General features: G+C 44.3%; 1 long non-coding RNA gene across 1 annotated transcript; it reads left to right on the forward strand.

The window, feature by feature from the left end:
- The first annotated feature begins 4,461 nt into the window (after nucleotides 1-4,461).
- Nucleotides 4,462-12,126, forward strand: LOC311118035. Its single transcript, XR_014611747.1, has 4 exons — nucleotides 4,462-4,539; nucleotides 11,576-11,656; nucleotides 11,815-11,887; nucleotides 12,076-12,126. It is a non-coding gene; the product is annotated as an uncharacterized lncRNA (long non-coding RNA).
- Nucleotides 12,127-12,706: the final 580 nt, after the last annotated feature.

Consider the following 12,706-nt stretch of genomic DNA (forward strand, 5'->3'; position numbering starts at 1 on the left):
GTGGCGATAGAGAGATGAGACACAGACCACACTCAGCACCACTGAGATCTGTGTTTGGCATCTCTGAGGACTCTGTCTTCGACATGGTCCAGAGCGGCCAGTCGCAGGGTGACATCGTACCGCCGCCCAAACGGAGTAGACAGGAGAAATACAGACCTAGCAAAATGTCAACGGACGGCAAGTTTATGATGGGTATTGTCGAGTTGGTTATAAACCTTCTCAACTCCAGATGGGCTGAGCTAATGCGAAGTGTCAGTCAGGGAACTCTAGTTCTGCTGACTGGAAGTATCTCAGCAAGTCAACAGTTTGCCCAAGAGATGCTAAGCATGGCGACTTCTAAGATGTATTCCCATGCCATAGAGCATATTGCGCTCGGCCACAAGTCTCCCCTTGAGTTAGAGAGGGAGCTTGAGGCCATCTTGGGTCCTCTGGCTGGACAGGTCATAGTCATCATCATAGATAGCATCATCAAGGCTAAAACCAACGGAGGAAATGAGGGGAGAGCGACCAGCCCCTTGACCTATTTTCTAACTGCCATTTCGGCAGAAATACAAAGCCTAGTGGTTCACAGATCGGCTAGCAGACCATCCACCAGACTGTCCAACAACGACCCACTGCTGAACATTTCCAAGTCGAAGGTCTTAAGATCAGTTCTGCTCAAAATGGCAGAGCTCTTTGGCCAAGGTCCAAGTGAAACCTGTCTAGTTCCACTAGTCCAGAGTCAGTCCAACAACTCCATTTGCGACTGGACTGTGAATGCAGGCACCATTCATCCAAGTACATTTCTGTCCGACAACAGAATGATAGAAGTGTCATCCGATGTTGTGGATCTTGTACTTGAGGTTTTTTGGATAACAGGATTTTTGGATAACAGGAACCCGTCAAGGCCACAGAGTGCCTGCTCCCACAACTCAGCTAGTGGAGCAATAGATATGAGAGCTCTTGCTGGGGACTTGGTCAGACAGGTGTCTGTCAAACTCAGCCCGTTTGTCTCTGAGAGTCAACTCTCCACCATGTCCATGACAGATCTGTCATCATCTTTTTCTGACTCCACCTTGAAGCAGTTGTGTTCTCGCTCTGTTGTTGCTCTGGTAACTGCCTGTCAAGCAATCAAAACAGAGCTCGAGAACCAGAGACCTACCAACCTGGCAGCCAGAGACCTACTATCGTCTCTGGTAGAGACCATTGAGGACATGGATATCTCTGACATCCTCCGGGGCCCGTCGGCCATTTTGGAGGTGGCTGCTGTGATAAAGCACCCAGAGATGTCCACCTCGACAATATACAGATCTCTGCTTCTCGACTCATCTCTCGCCTCCTCTAAGATGGTCACTGAGAGCATTATCTTCAACAACCCATGCCCATCAGAGGAGAATGTGAGTATTCAGAAGGAGCTCCCTGCTGATAAAGTTGACATCCTCCATGGTCAACCAGTGGAGGAGTATATTGTCAAAGCTGAGCAATGCATCACTCAGGTCATTCAGGATGCAGCTGTGACATATACTGCTGCGCTGGATAAAACCGACACTTGTGGGAAACTGTCGGAAATCCTATCTGTCCATGTTTCCTCAGAGAATATTGAGGAGGCATCCTCTGATCTCTTTGGTGGAATTATTTCCGACCTGCTTGAGGTATATGAGGTCAATAAGGCCTCCAAGCGTACGAAATCAGGTCGCAAAATGTTCTGGGTGGAAGTGAGTTCAGGTTCCCAGAAGATTTATACCAAAACCCTGGACAAACTAAGGAAGCTGTTCACCTCCCACCATCTCACTGAGGGAAAAAATACTCCTGTGCAAATCGAGCTTTCTGCAACTGGACTACTTGTAACTGAGGCCACTGTGCAGGAATCTCCTGTAACTGAGGCCACTTTGGCAGTGTCTCCTGTACAGAAGACAAACAGTAAGACCCCTTCTAAGTCCTCAGCCTCAGCCTACCAGCTCACCCTCGACACCTGCACTAAAGGGGTAATCAAACAGGTGATCTCGGTGCTGAGGGTGGACACTTCAAAGGAAAACTGCTCCGCTTCCGTTGGGGAGAGCACGTCAAATTCATCCTTCGACTTCAACCAGAAGTTGGACTCGATAATTTCGAAATTGGAGGACCTCACCATTTCGAGTGATGTGACGTCAGCCGAGATTGCCACACTCACGCGATCTCTTAGTGCAGCCAGCAGAACCTCTAACATTTCTATCCAGAGCTTTCACAGTGCTGAGTTCCGAGCTAAGGCCAAACACATTGTGAATGAGACCATTCTCAGAGCTGCTAGCAAAGCCAGCCATTCTTTGCTACAGAGCATGCCTAGCACCACCTTCTCACACCATGCGGTTTCTACAGCCGAAGATATAGTAAATATTATCATGCAAGACCTTGAAAGTGTATCCCAGTACACTGTGGACGACGCAGACTCCTTCCCACTAGGAGAGAAAAAGCTGGAGTTCCAGCTCAAACCCAGAGTTGTCTTTGACAACTTATTGGATGCTGCTCAAACCATGTACCACAGAGTAAAGGATAGACTGAACATCTTTTTCTCTTTTCCACCAGTGTCAGTCACCACAGCCAAATATGTGCTGGACTCCACCCCTGTGGAGACACTCAGACGTTCTAAGTCCGCTGACACTGCTCTTGTTGAGGACAGGAGCCGCCCTCCGTCTGTGAGAAGTGAGAAGCCTTTGTCAAAAGTCTGTTTGGCTAAAAGGTCTAAAACCCTTCTGTCTTCGAGTGGCTCTTCAACAGACCACCATGTAATTGACACATGCAGTGAGGATGTCACTCTGCCCACCAGGAGTATGTCAGTTGTGAGCAACAACAGTTTGAAGAGAGCCTCTCCTCTCCACGGCAGTGGATTGAGTGAAAGTTGCAAACCTCTTGTGGCTCTAAAAGACGTAACAGTGGCAGTCAGCCAAGAAGGCTTTAGCAAAACTGCAAAGAAGACGCTCAGCTTGATCCTAAATGTGATCAAGTGTAGAGTGGCCAACTCTGAGAGTTCATCTGTTGGGCAGATTGCAAGTGAGGAGTGTCTGATAGCCACTAACATGTTAGACTCTGTACTGGAGAGCCTTGACCAGTTGCCTGACATGAGCGCTGCCGATGAGATCACAAGGACAGAATCCCATACCTCTATCGCAATGGACGAGACAGGTTCACGGTCAATGCTTGTGAGCCAACAAGAAATAAACATATCTGACACCAATATCATAGTTAAAACTATAATGGACACATTGAAGACGGACGACCCAGAGATGACTTCAGCAGAAGAACATCTGGATAGGCTCCTGTCAGTTGAAGCCCTTCAAGGTGCATCTGGCAACCTGATCGCAAAGGTCCATGGTCTCATTCAGGAGATAACCATAAACCGTCAGCTTCAATCCATGGTTGGCCACAGAAGCCTCTCTCAACCAGCGCTGCCTAAACCAGCCCTGAGGAAGCTGTCAAAGGACGATGCCTCAGAGCTCATTTACAACTTTGCCCAGACTTCTGTTAGGAGACTCCTGGGGCAGTGTATGGGAAGGCCTTTGCCACCATCAGCTGAAATGGTTTTGGATCAGGTCATCAAGTTGATGACAGACGTGGTGATGGACAGCCTGACTTATGTGTCCAAGTCTACAATGGAGGATGGTAAGTGAAAGTACCTATTTTCATCTGCATAGGACTTAATTGTAACATGATGCTCAATACATTGCGTTTTATGATGTAAAATTCACTGGTTGTGTCCAAAATGGCACCTTCTTCCATATTTAGTGCACTACTTTTGACCAGACCCTATGGGTCCTGGTCAAAAGTAGTGCACTATAAAGTGAAGAGAATGCCATTTGGGATGCAGTGACTGACTTCAATGGCTGCGTCCTCTTCTCCCAGTTATTGTACACAGGTCGGTCACACTAGCGTGCTCTTCTCACTCAGACACCAGCAATGCCACAAGTGACATCACTCATGGTGTTGTAGCTGACCTTAATGCTACTGAGGAATTCCCTGCCAGGAGCCTTAGCCCGGCTGATGTAAAGGCTGACGGCATGGCCCGCCTTCCCTCTGCCAGAGGGGAAGAGACTAAGAAGAACAGGAAGTGGCGTTTCCTACCGAAAATGCATAAGTTTCCAAAGATCATGATTAAGGTAGGGTGCTCTGTGTTTTGAGATTACATCTGTAAGGCAGGGCTGAATTTTACCCTACAGATTCACTACACCCCTATTGTCTCTCAGCATTAGAACAAAACTGTTGTCATTGTCTTTAGGAGGTTGAGTGAGGACGCTGTAATGCAATCCTAATACACATGGGAGAGAGTCAATGGCTATGTCCCAAATGGCACCCTATTCCCTATATAGTGCACTACTTTTTACCAGCGCTCTATGGGCCCTTTTCAAAAGTAGTGCCTTACGTAGCGAATAGGGTGCATTTTGGGATGCACACTCTGTATTTTACACAGGCTCAGTTGTCCTGATGTGTTTTGTCAACAGCTGTTCAAGACAAAAGGGGAACCGAAGAGCCACCCTAAACAGGATGCACTGCCTACCAAACGTCTCAGAGAGACTCATATTTCACAGGGTAAGTGATAAGCATCGATAATGTCATATTGATGTATCACCCTATGACAAGCTTGTTAAAACAGTGACAACAGATACAGGCAGACCGACGGACAGACAGGCAGACGGACAGGCAGGCAGACAGACAGACAGGCAGGCAGGCAGGCAGGCAGACGGACAGGCAGACAGACAGACAGACAGACAGACAGACAGACAGACAGACAGACAGGCAGACGGACAGGCAGGCAGACGGACAGGCAGGCAGACAGACAGACAGGCAGACAGGCAGGCAGACAGACGGACAGGCAGACGGACGGGCAGGCAGACAGACAGACAGGCAGGCAGGCAGACGGACAGGCAGGCAGACGGACAGGCAGGCAGACGGACAGACACAAACACACACATTCATTTTCTGATTATGAAATGTTCTTATGACAGATGCTGAGTGTGAGGTTCCAGAGGTTCCATCCACTTCCCCTCCCAAGGAGGACCTGACAACCACACCGGCCCCTGCTCCCCAGGAGTCCCAGTCCCGTAAACGCCCACTCATAGTCAGGGTGTTACACGCTCTCTCCAGAGCCATCTCCAAACCATTCAGAGGAGCTTCTGGGAAGAAGAATTAGCCAAATGCCTGATTTTATTAATATTATATTTTAATCAGAGCCTTTATTTAATAAAACATTACTGCATTGATTTCTGTCTATAGTAGTCTTCATGTATGTGCAAGATAACGGTAAAGTACTTCAAATCACATAGTCAAAAGTATTCATAGTGAAGTACCGTTTATGATTATTGATTGTGGAAATACACATAATACAGAAAAGTTGTTGTCACATACAAAGACAGACATAAAGGAGAACTCCGTAGACCAGTCACATTCTCAAGCCATAACTAAATCCATGAATGGATCTCCTATAAGATGACAGGAGAACATTTGTAACACTTTCTATGAATCCAGGCTCTGTCGCAGCCGGCCGCGACCGGGAGACTCATGGGCGGCGCACAATTGGCCCAGCATCGTCCAGGGTAGGGGAGGGAATGGCCGGCAGGGATGTAGCTCAGTTGATAGAGCATGGCGTTTGCAACGCCAGGGGAGTGGGTTCGTTTCCCACGGGGGGCCAGTAAAAAAAAATATATACATATATATATTTATTCACTAACTGTAAGTCGCTCTGGATAAGAGCGTCTGCTAAATAACAAAAAAAAAAAAAAAAAAAAAAAAAAAAAAGCCTATATCTATAATGCATACACTCAAGTCATTTACATTTTACATTTTAGTCATTTAGCAGAAGCTCTTATCCAGAGCGACTTACAGTTAGTGAGTGCATAATTTTTATTTTTTTTCATACTGTCATACACTCATAATGACTTAATTGAGTTAAGTGTTAAGTTAAGTGCAGTTATAAACACATAATGAGGGCTTATTATGTATTTCTTGCAATAAAAAAAGAAAAATGCTACTAGTTTATTAAATATTCATGACTGCTATTGCACGGCTCATGTCCACACTTCTGTACAATAGGGGGCAGTAATGCACCATAACGTTGGATGCCAACTGTCTATAAACCCCACTGAAGAAGAAAAAGCTACTCATGTAATGCATGCTGGAAAGCAGACAAAAACTAATGATTTGCAAGAGATCTAAACACGATTTATAAGCTACTGAACAACAAGTCCAAGAAAGCATTGCTAACCGCGTTTGCACTTTGAACAGATTTCTCGACAATAATAATGGAAGATGTGACTGGGGCTCAGCTCATTGCAGAGGCACTAAAAGCTCAGGTGAAGTGTGTGCAATTTATATAAAACAGTGTTATACTGTGTAACCGTGTTGCTAAGAATATATTAGTCGCTGATCATGTCCTTGGCAGTGAGAATGTAGCACTACGAGTTGTGAAAGTGTGCCATAGGTCATTGCACTGGTATAGCTAACTATTAATATTGTTGTAGAAAAACATTTAGATGTTTATGTGGAATAGCATATGTTAACATAGTGAGTTTTTGTCCTGGGTCCGCCTGGGTCCTGCAGTCGGTGAAAAGCAATTGCACTGCCTGCATCTCAGAACTGCGGCTGCCTTGATCTCATGAGGTTATCGTTGCCCGCGTGTGCATGACGTCAGAGAAAGTCGGGATCAAGTCGGACACAAATCTAACCAGCATGCATTGGGCGGTGATCGCTGGTAATCGATTCTGCGCAGACCTGGCTCATCTCAAATGGGCCTCTTGTCTATGATCTGTCGGCATGGTTATACTGGCCTGTGGCCTTCTTGGAGGCCTTGATGATATCGGAGGGGGGCTCCCATTTGAAGCAGGGCTCCAGATTGGCCATCTTTATGGTCATTATTGAGGACAGGGTGCCATCCAATGCTAGGCTGTTTCTTCTCTTGGTTTTGTTCAGTCCCACAACTGAAAACACCCTCTCAGCATCTGCGTTTGCATGGGGCAACACCAGGACAAGCTTGGCGACGGCAGCAAGCCTCTCGAATTCTTTGGCTCCTGTCACCTATGGAAAATGCACCAAAACACAATGGAAAAACATACCTTGATTTTTTATTGATTAATACTGTGAATATACTGTAGGTTGATCCATTAACAAAGTTCAGATAAAAACATGCATAATTTGAAACATGCATGACACATATATGCATGCAACAATTTTAAGCAACAGATGTAGCCAAGCCACACCTGCCAAAAGAAAAGACAAAAAAGGAAAAAAAAATTACATTATGCTTCCGGGTTGCCATTTCAGCCCAGAAGCTTTCCATTTCAGTTTAGTCCTGCAGGGATATCATTGGCATGGTCTGATAATTTAGAAACTCCTCACCCAGAAGGACATGCTCCTCTGGCCAATGGTATGGGAGGAGATGGGGAAACCTATTTATGAAAGTAGAGTTACAAGTTGTTACGTTTTAGGTATATAGTCATCAACCAGCAGCAGTTCATACACATCTTTGAGGAGAATAAGAATATCTCATGTGCAGTTTAGGAGTGAACACACCTCATCATAAAACACAGGGTATTTTAGCTAAGATGAAAGACAATAATTAGAGAAAAAAAACGAACCTTTCAACAAAGTACAGGACATCTTCGATGTCACTTTCAGCCCTCTGCCGTACATCTACAAATTGTGCGTGCTTGATCAGTGGCTCTTCCAGTGGCAGCTTCTTAAGTGCATAGTCCACAGCACTTGTTAGGAAACACAACACAGCTTCATGGAATGAATCCACCTGCTGTGGTGTGATGTCACCCTCGTCGAGTAATCTGTTAATTTTAGCCCTGGTTGTGAACCCAATACAGCATATCGGTATAATGTACAAGGCTAAATATCACATATCACAGTGTTTGATCATAATAATAGTCAAATACTAACCTGGTAAATGGTTTGCCTTTTCTTCAAAGGCAATTTCACAAGGCTCCTCATGGCACTGCAGAGCTGCTGGAACCATAAACTTGGAACATAGCTTGCGTACGAATTTCACCATCTATAACAGACATTTACAAAAATAGTAGGTGAAACCTGTTTTAGAGGACCCCTGCAGATATCAGCAAGAAACACAGAATGAAAAAAAACTGCAAAATCCAATCCCACCTCATCATGTAACAAAAATATTGATGACTGCTCTCTCTGAAGCAGCAAGTTGAAAGAAGTGAAAGTTGGTACGGTGGCTTGGAAGAACAGCAGGTACACTTCTGTCATGGGGACAGTGAATGTCTGCACAAGTCTCTTGAACCTGGCCTGATTTTCATCTTGAATCAATCAATAAATAACACAAAACAAGAGGTTGTCATTAATACAAGTATGTGACTAACAATCCATGTAGTTGCTGCATAATGAAATAGAAAATTGATGACCATACTAGCATATTTGTAGTAGCTGGCCAGAGGTTCATACAGCCTCAGGATCCTGGTCACACAACGTTCAAGGCTTAGCCAACGGACCGAGATATGCAGGAGGACCTCCATGTACTCCGCTTCATGGAGCTCACAAAACTCTGTTTTAGACATTAAATCCATATCATATATTTTCTACAGCTCAGCATTTCAGTATTACACTTAATAGTATCAAACATGCATACCTGACAGGTATCCTTTCCGATTTGTGCTACCCTTGAACCAGTAACCGATGTCCACTACCATATCCTCAAAATCAAAACCGGACACCTGCAATGCATAAATCAATCGTAACGCATTCAGTCAATGCACGTAATTAGGATACAAATAAAAAGTTACATGTAAAGATAAATCAGGCCTTAACTCACTTTAAAACATCTTTAAAAAATCCCACTCCTGCAGCTTTGGCGGTGTTATGTGCCACATGACAAGGATAACCATGAATATAGGTGTTGGGATGCTTCTGGAGCACCCTAGAGGCAATGGGATTACGTGGTCCAATGTTCACAGCTGCATTGTAAACTGAGAGACCAATGCAGTTCTCCCAAGGGATGCCATGCTCCTCTATGGTGGAGTTCATTTTGGCGAAGATCTCACTTGCTGGCCCACATCTCCTCCCACTTGTTGTGCACATATTTAAGAACTGGTGGACAACTTTGCTGCCCATGAAGACCCGGACAGTAAGCGGGTTCATCTTTTCCACTCCTATAATGACAAGTTAGAATCATACAGATGTTCATGTTATTAGATGTTTAAAAATACACAAAGCACATGTTTTGCAGATGAGAAAAATCTCAAATAGTTTGTGAAATACCAGTGTCATTCGACCCATCCGTAACAAGGGTATACAGGGCTTTTTTCATCTCCTTCACAAGCTCCTGTGTGAAATATGGTGCGAGTGCTTCATTGGTAATGCAGGATGACTTAGTCCTGGCACACCTGTACTCCTGCGCTGTCTTCGAATCTCCGAAACATTCTTTTAGGAGAGGCCCCAGGTGGTCCGCAAAGGCTAGGGGGACGTTGTGAACTACCAACCCAGCTGTCATTTTGACCTCAGCCCTTGTCTGTAAGAAATTAAAAATTATTAATCCTCCCAAAAGACCATAGTTTATTTAAAATAGACGCCTGCGATAATAGGGCACAGGTAAAAAACACATTCAGCAACTAAGATCTCAAATTAAGAAAACTGGACTGTACTACACTGAAATACAAACCACAAATTAGTCAAAACTATCAACCATGACTTTACCGTGATCAACTAGAACACAAAACTCTTGATTGAACCTTGACAGAATCATTACACATATCATACCTTAACCTCTTGTGCAGACATACCCCCAACAGATGGAACGGCCATTGCATATTGGGATATTGTGGCTGTGGACAGGAGAGCTCGTTGCTTATCTTGGTGGCCTTTTGCTTTTTATATGGCGCACTACATCTGTCACACCCTGGTGGCAACATGAGTTTTCAATACGGCAGACTGCACACCAGTAGTGCATGTTGAGGCTCCCTCTGGTAATAAATGGCCATGAAGAGGTCCACTCATTTTTGAAAATGGATCTATATGTTGCTGCTCCAGCCAGAGCACGACTCTTCTGGCCCTGCTGTTGGATTGGGGGGGTCTCTTCTTTCTGTCCCTCTGTGTCTTCTTCCATCTGCCCTGTTGGTTGTTCTATTTGTCCTGTCTGTTGCTCCTCTGCATGTGCGTCAATCTGTCCTGTCTGTTGCTCCTCTGCTTGTTTGTCAGTCTGTCCTGTCTCCTGCTCTCTCTGTCCTTTGTGTTGCTCCTCTGTCTGTTGTCCTGTCGTTTCTATCAATCGTTCTGGCTGTTCTGTCAGTGTGTTTGTCTGTCTTTTCTCACTTGGCTGGTTCTTTAAATAAAATAAAAGGTTTTGCTTTTGTCCTGGCAAAGGTCTCTTACGGGACATCTTTGAAACCTTAAACAATTAAAATGGTCATGTTGGTTTAATAACTCTACTCTCAGTTACAAAAACATACCTACTTCTATTGCACACATTTCCTGTATTTATGTTAAATTCTTTGGAATACATCTTACCTGTTCGAAATCAGCTGAGTTTACATTCACCACACTAAATCATGTTCACACGCACAAACAAATAATTTATTTCAAGATTTAAAGTTTAAGAGAGTGAGTATTCAATTGGACGACATTTCATTGTTACATACCTAGTCTCAGCTCAGCTTCTTATCAGACTTCTTCAGGGCGGCAGGTAGCTTAGTGGGTAAGAGCGTTGTGCCAGTAACCGAAAGGTTGCTGGTTCTAATCCCAGAGCCGACTAGGTGAAAAATCTGTCGATGTGCCCTTGAGCAAGGCACTTAACCCTAATTGCTCCTGTAAGTCGCTCTGGATAAGAGCGTCTGCTAAATGCCAAAAAAAAAAAAAAGGTAGTGACCTGCTCATCTTATGTTGACTTTCACGGCAATGGTATCTCTTCTTCTGTCGCTAACTTCGGGGTGCAGCACATATGGTTCATTGGCGCTCATCTACCGTCGGGGAGTTTGAAAAAACGAACGAACGAGTCTCTGCCGATTTTTTTTGCTTGAGAAATTGGATGTGTGGCGTGAGTGCATGTGAAAACAGGCAAAAACGTGTGTCACACGGCGAAAGCGTGAGAGTTGGCAGCTCTGTGTTAACACCCTTGTTGATGCATGCCAATGTGTGTGTCAATGCAAAGAAAATCTAAACTACATTGTAACAATTCATATACAATTCAGAATGAAAATGTATGCACTCACTAACTGTAAGTCGCTCTGGATAAGAGCGTCTGCTAAATGACTAAAAATGTTTTAAAAAATGTAAATATACTGTATCTACATGTATCTCTCTACAGAATGTAGAATATATGTTTGGAATAGTTGGTGTTCCAGTCATTGAAGTAGCTATGGCAGCTCAAGCCTCAGGAATCAAGTATGTGGGAATGCGCAATGAACAAGCCCTAAGCCACCTTTTTATTACTAAACCAGCTCTCCCCAAATCATGTGATATTAACTACCCTTACATAGACTACAGGAGCGTGTAGTGTGTGAGGGTCAGTTTCATAGCTTTTTTGCATTGCTAATTATGTCTGCCTGTCTGTCTGACCCTTTGTGTGTCTGTCTGCCTGTCTTCCTGTCTTTCCCTCTGTCTGTCTGTTCCTCTCCAGTCCAGGTGCATGTCTGGTTGTGTCTGGACCGGGACTCATCCATTCACTTGGTGCAATGGCCAATGCTAACATGAACTGCTGGTATGCTAGAACTCCACAAACAGAAGACCCTACTACTCATGTTCAGTGGCCTTTCAAAAGAAGGGATGCTATCCGCACACTGCAAAAAATGATCTGAGGACTCCAAACTATCTCAGCTTGTCAGTTGATGTCATTGTGTGATACCTCTCTCTCTGTAGGCCTGTGATTGTTATTGGAGGCTCCTCTGATCAAAACCAAGAGACCACTGGGGCGTTTCAAGAGTTTCCACAGGTACCGATTCAACCATGACATTTCTGACTATTGAACATTAGGGGATGGTATCCCGGGACACAGATTAAGCCTAGTCATGGCCTAAAAAGCAAACTCAATAGAGAATCTCTGTCTGGGAAACTGGCCCTAGCAGTTTAATTGCTGAAAGAGGAAATAATTTGTTATTTGTGGTCCTCTTTCTCTGTCAGGTGGAGGCATGCAGATTGTACAGTAAGTTCTCTGCTAGGTCTAGCAGTCTGGATATGATCTCCTCAGTGGTAGAGAAGGTATACAGTCTACTCTGACTCCCTCTGTGTAGTCCTCTTCATATCATTTGGTATCACCTGCAATTGTCTGTTTTCTGACCTCTAATTTTCCAGCTTAGCAAGGTACCTTAACTGCTTCATAAGAGCACAGCACAGCCTTAATTGATCTGAATGGAAGGGTGTTTGGTCTGTCTAAGGCAGCACGCACTAGCATGTATGGACGTCCAGGTGCTGTATACGTAGACATATCTGGGGACATGGTCAATGCTAAATTGGACAGGAGCAGAGCCAGGTTAGTGGCCATCACTGTCTTTCATCCATTTAAAATGTATACTAATGCGTTACTGTTGAATATGTATACCTCTGAATTCACATCACCGTAGTCATTTTTATTTTATTTTGTTATACCTTTTAACGTCTGAAGTGAACCAGAAATTAAATTACTTAGAAAATATAGCACTATATCAAAATATTCTCATCAGAGAATAGCAATAAGCCTCGATAGACCTTCATGATGTATTTACATATGCAATACAGTTGCTAGGTAACATGTTTAATGTTTGACCTATTATTT

This window comes from Coregonus lavaretus, assembly GCF_964263955.1.
Source record: "Coregonus lavaretus genome assembly, contig: HAP1_SCAFFOLD_911, whole genome shotgun sequence".
Classification (NCBI taxonomy): Eukaryota; Metazoa; Chordata; class Actinopteri; order Salmoniformes; family Salmonidae; genus Coregonus; species Coregonus lavaretus.